Genomic DNA, 11,561 nt, shown 5'->3' on the forward strand with positions numbered 1-11,561 from the left:
GATGGAAATTCCCTTTATACATGTAAAGATTAAATTTAATTCTCCCCTGATTGTGAAAATGAAATTAACTCTCCCCTGATTGTGAAGGTTAAGTTAACTCCCCTGCCAATTTTTAAATGTATTCACCAAAGTGTAAACATCCCATTTAATCATTAAGTGGGAAAGATCTGTGTTCCATGTGTGCAATGGTGGTTGATGAATCAGAATCAAACTGACTGCCCCTGGGCAGTCCTAAGCAAAGCTTTAGCTGTAATTGGTAGGCATAAATGTAGGGGAAGGCACAGGAAGTGATGCAAAAGAAGTGTCTTTAAAAAAAGTCACAACTTCCTGTGTGACTGTTCAACTTCTTTTGTTGTTCTCAGTTCAAGTTGGAGACTGGTAAATAATCTGCTGACTGGACCTGAGATCTTTCCTGGTGAGACTGTTCTTAAATCTTTCCCTTTGGACTGACATGTGTTGAGTGAAAAGAGCTGACTCCTTTCCTGGATTTTCTGAAGAGACTAGCCTCAGGAGAGACCCATCCTCTTGAGAGAGGCTCCCTGCATCCCCAGGTCCTCGGCTCAAATGTCGAGGCAAATCTGGCTAAGGACTAAATTCCCCTCCCTGGATTGAGCCAGGGGTCAGCACAAAATACTTAGAGCTTAGGCTAGATATCATACCCTATCCTCTCTCTGATTCCCTACTTCACTCTTTCTATATTTCGTAAACAAATTGTAATTAAAATCTTTTTGGATTTCATAAAATTCCTGGTGACTGTATTCATGAATAATCCAGCCCAACCTTTTATTAAAAACCCATCCCCCCCTTCCCTTACACACAGGGGGAAAGTAGTTTTTTAAAAAGAGCAATGCAAGAAAATTAAGAAAGATCACCCAGTTGAAAAAAAGAGTTCTAGAAACTCAAGGAAGAAAATAACATTAAACATTAGAATTGGACAAGGGGAAGCTAATGATGTCCTAAGGAAGCAAGAATAACAAAGCAAAATTAAAAGAATGAAAAAATAGAAGAGTACATGAAACATTAGAAAAATCACTAGTTAGGAAAATATATCAAGGAGGGGCAATAAAAATTTTTTCGGGGAACCTGAATGTTATGATTTTTAAAGGGGGATCCATACAATACTCCACGAAATCATTAAAGAAATTAAGCCTGGAAACTCTAGAAATGAATGGTAAAATATAAATTGAAATAATTCATTCATCATTCCTACAAAAGGAGACCAAGGTGAACATAAATGGACAGAGATATCATTGCTATGTATCATAGTCCCCAAGGTAAGGAGAAAATACTACAAACAACAAGAAAACAACAATTTAAATACTGTGGAGTGAAAGTAAACACAAGACAATAATTTCAACATTAAAAGGATGATAAGCATTGGAAAACAGTACTTTCAAGAACAAAGGAGCTAGGTTTGTAACTAAAAATACCTTACCTAGAAAAGCTGAGAATTATTACAAAAGGGGAAAAACTTTTTATTTAAGGAAGTAAAGTACCAGGGGCAAAATCCACCCTTGCCCACAACTCCAGGGTTTCCTGAACAGTGGCAAACAATCAGTCAACAAAAATAACAAACGGAAGACAGCTTAATCATAACAGCTATGGGAATGCTCTTCATCTAACAGCTGCTCTGCCATCCCGATGTCTGATCTTTATTTTTATACCCATTTTCTTGGCGTGCAGATACACAAAATCAAAGAGATAATTGGAAAGGTGATACATTAACTTTTAACAAATCACTTCATTAACGTTCTATATTTTTGTATTGTGATTAAAGACAGAATAAAGGTTGCACACAAGAAAAATGATTTCGTCACAGGTGGCTTAATTTTCTCATTACCCTGTGAGAAGTTTTGAGCTTATAAATAATCAAGGAAAATTATGTATCACTTTTAATGAAATGGAATAATTAATCAGCAGTTCTTAAAAGACAATTCAACAATCATATCATTGAGACTGGGGGTACTGGGAACTAATTCAAATTTAGACTGGTGGCTTCTAGGGAGTTCCTGAGTTAATGATTTGTAGAATCGAGTCACTGAGGCATACAGAAGCTTGATGTACTTGTACTTATCGCTTGGGCCTCTATGATTGATTTGTGTGCTGACTTCATGAGAATAGGCTTCTGTGAGTGGGAAGGTTTTGGGCTTGACCTGTAGCTCTGGTTTTGCTGGGAATTCTGTGCCTAAGTAGAAGTTAACCCATGATAGTCTTTTTGGGATTGGGTTTAAGGGTCTGATCTTTTGGAGAAGCTTTGGGGAATAAGGTACAGGTGTTTTGCTCTTGCATTATTTCTTTTGAGACTAGGGAGGAAATAATCATGTCAATTCATAGGTAAGGGGCATTGATGAAAGAGGTCATGTAAAGGGGGACTGGGTGGAGAATCACATCTTGCCAAGAACCACTCTATGGCCTTCCCAGCTACCACGGGTGTCTCTGTCAAGGTGTTCTGGTCTGATGGCTCCCAGCAGGAAAGCAGTGTCAATTATTATAGGGGGGAATTCAGAGCTCAGAAGAAAATGTGATCTAGAAGAACATGAAATTCCAATTACAAGGGATTCAACAGGACAAATTATTTGCTTCTAATACAGGAAATCATTATGTATAAGCCCTTAAAATAACATCATTGCTTGGGTAGTTTGAAAGAGCTTCTTTAGAGAAAAGCTTCAAGGTCAAGTTGAATATAATGAAATGGAGCTAAAAATAACAGTAAAATAGAGGAAGAAGAGGTAAATTGAACAATCGTGACATATAAAAGAGACATGAATGGGAGAACTATCAGAGAGAAGGGGAGGAAAGGGTGGAGGATGGTAGTAGTAGAATCTGTAAAATGGAGATTTGAACCCTAGACTTCAATTGTCAGAGGTCCTTGGTATTTCCCCCAATTCCCTATAATCTCACCTGAGTCTCCAACTGGGCAAGATCACAATTAGTATTTGAACTGGCAGTAATGCCTACCTTGGCCTCTTCTCCTGCTCAGCCATTTGCAAGATGTATTAAGTAAGCTTTGAATGGGCTAATAAGCCCTAGGCACGTGGTTTTCTTATTTTGTATTTCTTTATTCCTTCATTTCTAATCATCTTTAATAAACCTCATAAAATATAATATTTCTATTACTAGAAACTAATTTAATTTTTACAAATCTTATCCTCATCAGTTCTGGATTAAAGAGAGAACAACATACCATATAAGTGCCCTTTGGTGTAAAGATTAAAATTTTGGGGAAAGCTGAAGGCAGGTTAGAAATTAGTTTCTCTCTGCAAGGAGTATTATATTTTAAGAGGTTTATTAAAAGTTAAGGATTAAATAAAATAAAGGATAAGAAAGCACGTGTCTAGGCCTAGAAGCCTAGACAACCTCACCTACATTACGAAAAGAGATGCGTCTGCTTGGAATCGGCAACAGGAAAGAGAAGAGACCCTGCCTATGGCGGAGACCCTTTAAATCATAATCTGCTCTCGGCCCAGGTGAGAATTCAGTGAGATTACAAATTATTCTCGGGAAGTGGAGCAAGGACTTCTGGGGATTGAAGTCTTGGATTCAAGTCTCCATTTTTTACACTGGGCCTCCCTTTAGGACTACCTCCCAGCTCAGCCTGGACAGGCCCAAAGCATGGAAGAAGGAGAGGCTGAAGTCCGGGGAAGGGGACCCTGACATCCCCATCCCAGGAGAGGGCAGGCCATGCCTAGCCCAGGCCTGAGTATTCTCCCCTCCTGAGCCCCAGAGACAGCAGAGAGGAATTCAGAGCAGCAGCCCCGGGCCTGAAGCCAGCAAAGGAAGAATTGTCCAGGGAGAGAAGCCCTTGTAGGGCCTTTAGCCCCTCAATGCCTGGTAGAGCTCAAGGGCTGGAGTCAGAGAGGTCTGAGATCTCCCCCTGCAGGACCCTGTACAAGTCACTTTAGCCTACTTGCCTCAGTTTCCACCCCTGTCCAATGGGCTGCAGGGGGAGAGGGCAAAGCCTCCCAGCCTCTGCCCAGAAAGCCCCAAAAGGGTTGGGTGGGGAAGAGGCAGTCAGAGCCCAGCAGCCCTGCAGACAGACACACAGACACCCCCAGACTGTCCTCTGTCCATCAGGGCTCAGAGGTTGCTGCTGCCTTCTGTGGCCTCCCAAAGGGCAGGAGGGGGTTATTGGGCCTCCCCCAGGCCTCTGAAGGGTCTTTCGGCCTTGTGGGTTGGGGGTGGTGCTGAGGAAAACCCTCCGCAGCTGACCCAGATGCCCAGGAGACCCAGAGGAAGCAGCCCTGTTTCCCCCCAGACCCTCTCTCCACCACCTTCCCCACAGCCCCTAGCCTCAGGCTCTTATTCTCTGGATTCCACAGTGGGGAAACTGAGGCAAAGGCTGGGAAGGGCCTTGGCGAGACTCCCCCCTTTGGGCAATATCTGAGGCCATGTTTGAGCCCAGTCCTTGGGGGTTCCAGGCAGGAGGGCAGCCACCATGTCACCTTATTCCTCCACCTGGGGAGAGGGCTTTTGGGGTCCCCCTGTTAAGGTCCGGGATTTCACCCACCACCTAGGAAGACCCGTAGACAATGCAATCAGGTAAAAAGGCCGTTTATTTTACTGGTGCGCACCAGTGGGAACTCTGCCATCAGAGTTCCAAGTTCCCTCCTTAAGGCTGGGCCTTAAGTATCTTTCAGCATGTAGGCTCCCCTCCCTTCCTCCTTCCAGTCCGTTATCTGTTGCATACCCTTTCTGGAACGTTGCCGGCCCCTCAGCCCTTATCTGCTACATACTGTTCTTGGTACCTTGACATTTTCACATCACAGGGTCTTTTTGGCCCCGAAGTTTATCTGCTACCCATTCCAGCTGGGACGTTGGCATTTTTTATAGTTCTTCCAAGGCTGGGCAATTTCCTGCTCTGGCCTCCCTCATTTCCGACTTCTTTTTCTCTTAGGAGGCAGAGGGGGGGCCTGCCCACTGAGGCAGCTCGTGTCTCTCAGCCCGGGGCTCGCTAGGGGTTGGTTCTGTTGTCGGAGAGCCAACATGGATGGCATCCAGCTGGTCTTTCATGAACCGAACAAGGTGGTTGAAAATGCAGGGGCCGAATGTTAAGAGCAGGGTTAAGATTATGAGGGGTCCTATGAGGGACATGACTATGGTAGTGAGCCAGGGAGATGAATTAAAAAAGGTGAGCATGCCAGGGGCCAGTAGTTTCTCTCTCCTTCTGTCGGGCTTCTAGACCTTCTCGTAGCTTGCTCAGAGAGTCCCTAATAATCCCTGAGTGGTTAACATAGAAGCAGCATTCCTCACCCAGGCTGCACAGAGGCCCCCTCCTTAAGGAAGAGGAGGTCCAGGCCTTGTCGATTTTGAAGGGTAACCCCGGCTAAGGAAGCCTGGGACTTCTCGAGGAAGTTAATAGAGGATTCTAGCCTAGCTGTATCCTCATCAACTGTCTTGTGGAGGTGGTGGTACCCCTGAGCCTGCGTGGTGAGGGGGGATATGCCCACCCCTGTCCCTGTCGCTGCTCAGAGGGTGGCTACGGTGATGGCGATAGTAACAGGCTCTCGCCTCCCTCATCTAGACGATATGTGGTCCCACGCCTGGAGGAGGTCCTGCTCAGCATAGTAGGTCACTCGGGGTACTATTGTGACGGGGTGCAGAACTCGCGGCGGGCAGTGGGGGAGCTGGGGGAGACGCAGGGCTGTAGCCCTGAGTGGGAGCACAGCCCGTGCGCTCCTGCGGGCTGGATAAGGTATTTCCCGGTTGAGGGATACTCTGTGGTTGAGCAGAGGTGGGGGTCGGGGTGGCTGGATTTTCCCGCTACACAGTGGCCAGATCACTGCAGAAAGGGTTAAGCCACGGCCCGGTTTCCAGGGCCCGTCTCGCTCCAGCGGCACTGAGGGGGGTTTTCTTCCTGCGAGATGGTACCGGAGGCCTTCAGGCCAAAAGCCTCGTAATAGGGCGGGGATGTGACCAGGCAAAGCCAGCAGTGTTCGGTGAGGTCAGGTGAGGCACGGTTGAGGGCCGACCAGGAGGCTTGCAGCAAGGGAAGATAGGGGTTGTGTGCAACAGGGCGATCAGGATCGTGGGGTCTGGGGGTGGTTGGAAGCGTTGGGCTTGCGGGGCGGGGGTTGTTAGGTAGGGGAGCTGTAGGGGGGTTCGGGTTGAGTATGAGGTTGGGCCCCAAGGCCACCGGGGCGGCGGCGGGTTCTTTGCGGATGGTAAAAAATCCCCCTTGATCATATTCAGATTCATATCTGAGGACTCCCCAGGTGCGTCCCAGGAGCCACTCCTGGTCGTCCCGGGCGTAGGACGGTCAGGTTTATCTGGGTACAGCAGGCCAGTTTGGAAGCGGGGGAGTGGAGAAACCAATCCCATGTGCATCCTGTATTGAGGATCAGTTTCAACCCCAGGAACTGATCTGTTTTCATGGTCCAATAAGAGGCCTCGTCCCTCGCAAGAGTCACACAGTCCCAGTAGACAAAGGTAGTGACCTGGCTGGTTGCAGTATGACCTCCCGGGGTTAGAACTGGGACATATGTAGTGGCCCATTAAGGCCAGGTCTTTTAATTCCTTCGATGAGATCGTCCCGTGCTCATCCCTCCTCCCTCGCAGTGCTCGGCCAATATCAGAGTGCAGCTGGGGGCTGAGAAGGTGGGTCCTCGGTTGCTCAACACGGTTTGTGCTGCTTGCGGGGATTCCATGGTCGTCAGGGTCCATTTCCAAGGCTGGTGGGGGGTTCTGCCCTAGAGAATAGAGAGGAGCCAGACAAGGGAGGGGGAAACCAAGAGGGGGGGGAGAAAGTGAAGAAATTGAAGCGAGTGGGTCATGTATTCCTTTTGCTAGCTGTCTCCCCACTGCTTCTGGTAAGTGAGTCCTGCCATTTAGCAGGCCCAGCCATCCATAGGGGAATCACACAGCCTCCAGGAGGGCCAGAATCTCAGGCCCCACCTGGTTCAGTGCCCCCTGCCATCCTATCCCCTCCTCTCTCCAAGTATCTAAGGGAAAAAGGCAAAGGTCCAAATCTTCTGTAGTTTCTTCAGTGCTGAGAATGGGTGTATGGCTGTCCCTGACTATGTTTAGGAGAGAGAGTGAGGGGAATAAGAGGGGGAGGGCAAGGCTGCAGACACAGTGTCTTTAGGGGCATGCCCCCAGTGAATTCCAGGGTCCCAGGTCAGTGAAGAACTCCTTGGAGATCTGAAGGGTGTCCAACTACCACTTCCCCAAGGGGCAGACAGGTCACAAGGGGGAGAGTCAGCCCCCAAGATAGAAGTGTACTGGGGCAAATACTAGAAAAACAGAACATTAGTACACAGTAATTGGCATCACACATTTGCATTTAGGTATCTTAACCAACAGACTTCATCTTCAGAAATCATCTTCTGACAGGAACAGATCCCTTTTGGAAAATTGGATTCCTGAGTTATTTGCAGAGCTGGTATGTGATATTTCTGTTAAAGAATATCCCATTGCAAAGTACACATTAACTCTAACATCTATAAACACTGGAGTAACAATATCTTACAGATGTATTTCCTTACTCCAGAGGCTGGGGAAATCAAGAAAGCTTTGAGCTATATTTCCAAGCTCAAGAACCAAACTTCAACTGTGGTAAATTAAGGCTACAAATACAAACCATCTAGGAATAAACTCCACCTATTTCTCAAAGCATGTTCCTAACAGTTTGAGAATTTCCTATTATTAGGGTTGTTTGAGGAAATGGAAACTTTAATATCACAATTTGCATTATGTGCTGATCATGGGAATTGTCACGAAGGAAGAAGGCCCAGAAAAGGAAAATATCTCCAAATCACAAAAGACACACCAAGCAAGGCTGTATTAGCAGCCTAGATGGTCAGGAAAATTAAGTCCAAAGTGAGCCTTTGGCTGCCTTCTCTATAACCATTCTAGGACTTTTTCTCTCCTTAGAGCACTTGCCACTGGATCCCAGAAGCCTTCTTTTGCTTTAAAAGACTAGTCTCCCCCATTTCAGCTGAGAGAAATTCTGTTTATTAGCAGTCCAGAAACAAATCCCCATACCCCCAAACAAGCCTTTGATATCCCTACAAGGCTGCTCATGCAATTATTTTCATGTATTTTGCCAATAATTTACACATCACGCTTTAGTCACAAAACCTGAAATAAGAACATGAGTGCTGAATTAAGTAGTTCCATAGTAATATAAATCAGAGCTGTATCATCTCCTGGACCTAGGCCATCTGAAAGACTAAGACAAGGTCATGCAGGAATCACTTCAGGGTAACTGTCCAGAGAAATTAAAGAATCAGGTGTGATTTTCCCACAACACATACATTACTTTATATATTGTCCCTAAGTTAAAGATCCAATTATGAGAGCAGAACATTTATCTGTTCTCTTTCACCTTCTCTCTCCCTCTCTGTTCCTTCAAAACCCTCTGCTTAAAAAGCAGAATACACCTCCCATTCTTCCTTTATAAACCCACATACTAAAGTTTTATGGACTTTAGATCAAAGTCCATTTTTCTCCCGAATTTGCACCCAATATACCTCCCCACTTTCTCTAACATGCTTTTACTATCACAAGTCAAACAACTCTCCCCCTGGTATCACTTCAATTGCTAATCGGTAACCCAAAAGAATTCTGATTTAAAAAGATTACACCATTGAACAATCTTTAGCATAGAGCCCAACCATTATAAATTTCAGTTCATAGTACAAATTGGTAAACTGAGGTAACAAAATATATGTGTAGAGTCAGGTTTACAATGAGCTTTTGTTTACACCCAAACAATACTTAAACACATTTTAGCAGCAACTCACATAACAATCATAAATTTCTGAGCAAGCATTTTCACATATATGCCATTTTTAACACCCTACCCACTCTTTGGCTATTGTTTGCCACATATATCCTAATACGGATCAAAAATGTAATCAAAACATCAACCAACAAATCCCCAGAACTCATATGTGGTAACTTTATCAATTACATATCACTCAACTCATTTTATCATTCTGGACCTGGAATGTTTGTAGTAAGATTCTACAGCTGCAAACAAGCTTTTTGGTCAGACAGGGCTGGCAATATTTGTTTGCTTGAGCATCTTAAAACCTCCAAAATATATAATTAAAACATACTCATTAGTTCTTTCTCCTTCCTGTGTGCAAGGAAGGGGTTAATAGCTTCAGAGCAATTTTATCCCAAGGCTGCTGGCCTTGACTTACATATTTAGCATTCATTCAGCATTACTAATTTCCAGCATTAGGCATCTGAATACATACATGTTCATTTCTAGATTACAAATTCCTTCCTCTGCATTGTGCACATTTAAAAACAATTCATATAACCTTGATTAAAGACAACATCATGTAAAAATTTCCTCTTTTGTAAAATCTCAATTCTTAGCACTTATATGATTAATCCCATGTACAGATTAACCACTTAAAAAAACTTCTTGTGTGTCATAATTTCTTGCTGCTAGTTCTGACAGCACATACATTAAAATAAATCTGATTTGAAGGATTCCCAAGTTCAAATTCTAGAATAAGTTCTTCTCAACAACATAACTTTTTCTGAATGACTTTTACATCTATAAAGTAGTCAGTACAATTTCTGTCCATACAGAATAAACATTCCTCTCTGCATCAGGCTTGCTATCAATCACACTTAGACAATTCTCAAATTCACTGAAACCATTATGCATTGCAAGGTTTAACAAACAAACTTCTAATCAGGAATTTCTGTGCTCAATAAAAATCTTGCAACATTTCACATTTGACAAACAGTAACCACAATATATTACATTTGTACCATATCAAAATCATTGGCAATCCTACCCAAGTTGAGAATTAATTTTAAGTGAAAGTTTCTAACTGTGGAGTAAGAATCTCCCTTTTCTGCTCAGAATTTTCTCTCTTCTGCTCCTTTGGGGGCCCATCCAAAGGGAAAAGGAGGGAAAAATCATTGAACAGGTAATTGCACTCTCTCTCCCACCCTGAAGTCTGCTGCAGGAGCAAGCACAGTGTTACTTCATCATAGCCTGCCAGGTTGGAACACAGGCAGAGGGAGCAGGGGAACAGCCACTGCAAAATCAATTCCCCTTCGTGACACTGCATCCCAACCCCCTCCCCTTTTTTCTTTCCCATTAAATCAAGCCACAACAAAGACTCAAAGAACCCCATAGGACACCCTCTCCCACACATCCACATACCTGCATCCAAATACAGAAAGACACACGAGACAAGCAGCAAAAGCCAGAAGACAAACAACAGAGACACGGACGTGTAAACTGCCCCAATCCTAGGAGTTTATCTTAAGATCTAATTTCTTGGCATGTTTTCCAGCATGGATATGAAACTTGTAAGGACCATCAAACTTTAAGGCAAGCTGTTTGACAAGCAGGCTGATTTTCTATTGTTGAGACCAAGAAGTTGCAAGAAAAGGGTTAACAACTGCTCAAAGCAGCTTGGCTTTAATCAGTGAAGAAACCTGATACCAGCAGCAGGCTGCCTGATCCTTCCCTTGCAGCCGAAAAGGAAAAAAAAAACCCTCAGTGTATCAAAAAATCATCTAGTGCTATTCGAGCCATCTGGGGCCATAAAAATCACCTAGAGATCATGGGCGTCCCCCAGTCTCTCTTAGGGGTACAATATCTTCCCAAAAGGGGACTCAAACCCCTTTCCTAAACTTGACAAAGACTCAAACTCTGTACTTGGGAGACTTGAACCCCCCCAAAGTGCCAAGGTCCTTGACAGAGATGCGAAACTCTGTGCTCAGGGCCCTCTCAGCCTGACGAAGACTCAAACTTCATACTCAGGGGCCTCTAACCACCTGAAAATTCCAATCTCAAGGAACTCTAACCACCTGAAAGTTCTGACTTCGGGACATGCCCTGGACCGTGTTCCTTCCCCTCCCCTGATCACAAACGCTTCCTCTGGGAACTGACTAGCCTTCTCGTGAAGGATGAAGAACTGCGTAATTAACAGAGTCCACACTCAGAAACAGGTGGGAGGGTCGGATCGATGCTGTGGGGCAAAGAACTTAGAAAAAGGTGGGCCCTGGAACTTGGCATAGGAGGCCTTGTTTAAACCGCAAGGAAGAATTCTCCACTAAGCCTTATGCTCATCGAGGGTCCTCTTCTCCCCCATACACATCCGGTCACTCCATTCACACTGTTACACCACATTCAGTTCACCTGAAGGTCCGGTCCAAGGCAGTGCCTTTGGCCCTCTTGTCCAGGGGGTTCCAAGGTGGGGTAGACAGGTGAGCCCCCAAATGTTAAGGTCCGGGATTTCACCCACCACCAAGGAAGACCCGTAGACAATGCAACTGGGCAAAAAGGCCTTTTATTTTACTGGTGCGCACCAGTGGGAACTCTGCCATCAGAGTTCCAAGTTCCCTCCTTAAGGCTGGGCCTTAAGTATCTTTCAGCATGTAGGCTCCCCTCCCTTCCTCCTTCCAGTCCGTTATCTATTGCATACCCTTGTTGGAACATTACCAGCCCCTCAGCCCTTATCTGCTACATACTGTTCTTGGTACCTTGACATTTTCATGTCACAGGGTCTTTTTGTCCCCAAAGTTTATCTGCTACCCACTCCAGCTGGGACGTTGGCATTTTTTATAGTTCTTCTATGGCTGGG

The sequence above is a fragment of the Monodelphis domestica genome, chromosome 3, assembly GCF_027887165.1.
Source record: "Monodelphis domestica isolate mMonDom1 chromosome 3, mMonDom1.pri, whole genome shotgun sequence".
In the NCBI taxonomy this organism is placed as follows: Eukaryota; Metazoa; Chordata; class Mammalia; order Didelphimorphia; family Didelphidae; genus Monodelphis; species Monodelphis domestica.